General features: G+C 37.0%; 1 pseudogene; it reads left to right on the forward strand.

Annotated features, from left to right (window-relative positions):
* Positions 1-3410, forward strand: part of LOC105541378 — a 30762-nt pseudogene that overhangs the window by 18410 nt on the left and 8942 nt on the right.

Genomic DNA, 3410 nt, shown 5'->3' on the forward strand with positions numbered 1-3410 from the left:
CTACTCCAGAGACTGAGGCAGGAGAATTGCTTGAACCTGGGAAGCGGAGGTTGCAGTGAGCAGACATCATGCCATTGCACTCCAGCCTGGGCAAGAAGAGCCAAACTCCATCTCAAAACAAACAAACAAACACACAAACAATTTAGGAAACACCTTAAAGTTTCTCAAAGTGTGTTCTTAGACTAGCAGCATTAGCATTAATTGGGAACTTGTAAAAAATGAAAATGTAGACCCCAAACCAGTGAATCACAAAGTCTAGTGGTGAACCCCAGAGGTTTGTGTTCTTTTCTTCCCATTTCCATGAATTGTTCAGGTTCACATAAGTGATAATGTTTGGAAAGTCTTCTCTCTAGTAGGTTTCTCTGTGGGGAACACAGGAGATAAACTGCCTGAATTGCTGTGTATCTTTCCTTCACCCTGACACAGGGCCACATCGTGGCTGGGTACAGCATTGCTGGGCTGTAGTCCTTTCTCTCAGTAGTCCTTAACTGCCATGCCACTGTCTGTTCCAGCACAGGAGATAAAAAGTCTAATTCCAGCATCATTCTTCTTCTGTAGATAAGATGCTCTTTTTAATTGGATGTTTGTAAAATGTTTCTCTTTCTCCTTAGTGTTCAAAATTTTTACCAGCAGATGCCTCAATGTTTCTTATTTCTCTTCACTCTAGTCCAGTATTTCTCCATTTTTTCATCAATCCCCACTTATGGAGCCTTTTTAGACACTTTTTCCTAATCGCCGTCTCATACAATTTTAATAGCACAGGTATATTGTATATTTGTTTATGTACTGTATTTGTGCTTTGTACATAAAGAGAGTGAGATTTTTATTCACTCCCCCAAGAACAAATATTTGCCCCATTAGGGACACTATCACCCCCTTTTCACCTCTGTTGAGAGAGCATGGTTTAACCTGAAACAGTGAGCCTTTTATTACACTTCAAGGAATAATCTATTATTGGTTTAATTATTGTCTTCTCTCCATTAATACCTTTTACTGCTTGTGACACTTTGTTATTCTTGATTTATCCTCCAAGTCCCTTATCTTTTCTTCATAGTTTCTTATATTTTTGCTTCTTGTTTTGAAATATTTATGAAATCAAATTTGGATCTCAAGGAAGACCATCCCTTCTCTCAATTCACTCACTAAATTATTTATTAGTTTGGCCTCAGAAAGGATGGCCCCCTTGAATTTTTTTAATGGGGTTGTTTTTTTCTTGTAAATCTGTTTAAGTTCCTTATATACGCTGGATATTAGACCTTTGTCAGATGTATAGTTTCCAAATATTTTCTCCCATTCTGTAGGTTGTATACTGTGTTGATAGCTTCTTTTGCTGTGCGGACACTCTTAACGTTTAACTAGATCCCACTTGTGAATTTTTCCTTTTGTTGTTCCTCTGGTGTCTTTGTAATGAAATACTTGTGCTTTCCCCTGTCCAGGATGGTATTGCCTAGGTTGTCTTCCAGTGTTTTGATAGTTTGGCATTTGACATTTAAATCTTGAATCTACCTTGAGTAGATTTTTGTATATGGTATAAGGAAGGGGTCAAGCAGCAATCTTCTGCATGTGGCTAGCCAGTTATCCCAGCACCATTAATTGAATTAGGGAGTGTTTTCCTCATTGCTTGTTTTTGTCAGGTTTGTCGGAGATCAGATGATCAGGTGTGTGGCCTTATTTCTGGGCTCTCTATTGTACCACCGGTCTATGTGCCCGTTTTTGTACCAGTACCATGCTGTTTTGATTACTGTAGCCCTGTAGTATAGTTTGATATCAGGCAATTTAATGCCTCCAGTTTTGTTCTTTTTGCTTAGGATTGCCTTGGCTATTCAGGCTCTTCTTTGGTTCTTTATACATTTTAAAATAGTTGCTTTTTGTTCTATAAAGAATGTCATTGGTCAGTTGATAGGAATAGCATTGAATCTGTAAATTGCTTTAGGCAGTATGGCCATTTTAATGATCCCATCCATGAGCATGAGATTTTTTTTTCCATTTTTTGTGTCTTCTCTGATTTTTCTGAGCAGTTTTTGTAATTTTCATTCTAGAGATCTTTCACCTCCCTGGTTAGCTGTATTTCTAGGTATTTTATTCTTTTTGTGGCAGTTATGAATGGGACAATCTTTCTGATTTGGCTCTTGGCTTGGCTGTTGTTGATGTACAGGAATGCTAGTGATTTTTGTGTTTTAATTTTGTATCCTGAAACTTTGCTGAAGTTGTTTATCAGCTGAAGGAGCTTCTGGGCCAAGGCTATGGGGGTTTTCTAGATATAAGATCACATCGTCTGCAAATAGAGATAGTTTGTCTTCTTCTCTTCCTATTTTTATTTCTTCCTCTTTTTATTTCTTCCACTTTTTATTTCTTTCTCTTGCCTGATTTCTCTGGCCAAGACTTCCAATACTATGTTGAATAGGAGTGGTGAGAGAAGGCATCCTTGTTTTGTGCCAGTTTTCAAGGGGAATGCTTCCAGCCTTTGCCCATTTGCTAAAACGTTGGCTGTGGTTTTGTCATAGATGGCTCTTATTATCTTGAAGTATGTTCCTTTAATACCTAATTTATTGAGAGTTTTTAACATGAAGGGGTTTTGAATTTTATCAAAAGTCTTTTCTGCATCTGTTGAGATAATCATGTGTTTTTATCTTTAGTTCTGTTTATGTGAGGAATTACATTTATTGATTTGCATATGTTGAATCAACCTTGAATCCTGGGGATGAAGCCTACTCGATTGTGGTGGATTAGCTTTTTGATGTGGATTCATTTGCCTACTTGATTGTGGTGGGTTAGCTTTTTGATGCTGGATTCATTTGCAAGTATTTTGTTGAGGATTTCTGCATCGATGTTCATTAAGGATATTGGCCTGACGTTTTCTTTTTTTTGTTGTGTTTCCACCAGGTTTTGGTATCAGGATGATGCTGGCCTCATAGAATGAGTTGGGGAGGAGTCCCTTCTCCTTAATTTTTTGGAATAATTTCTGTAGGAATGGTAACAGCTCTTCTTTATACATCTGGTAGAATTCAGCTATGAATCCATCAGGTCCTTGGCTTTTTCTTGTTGGTAGGCTATTTATTACTGACTCATTTTTGGAGCTGATTATTAGTCTGTTCAGGGAATCAATTTCTTCCTGGTTCAGTCTTGGGAGGGTGTATATGTCCAGGAATTTAATCATCTATTCTAGGTTTTCTAGTTTGTATGCATAGTGGTGTTCATAGTAGTTTCTGATGATTATTTTTATTTCTGTGGGGTTAATGGTAACATTTCGTTTGTCATTTCTAATTGTGTTTATTTGGATCTTCTCTCTTTTCTTCTTTATTAGTCTAGCTAGTGGACTATTTATTTATTTATTTTATCTTTTTTTTTTTTCAAAAAACCAACTTTTGGATTCACTGATCTTTTAAATGGTTTTTCATGCCTCCATTTCC

This window comes from Mandrillus leucophaeus, unplaced genomic scaffold, assembly GCF_000951045.1.
Source record: "Mandrillus leucophaeus isolate KB7577 unplaced genomic scaffold, Mleu.le_1.0 Scaffold1054, whole genome shotgun sequence".
Classification (NCBI taxonomy): Eukaryota; Metazoa; Chordata; class Mammalia; order Primates; family Cercopithecidae; genus Mandrillus; species Mandrillus leucophaeus.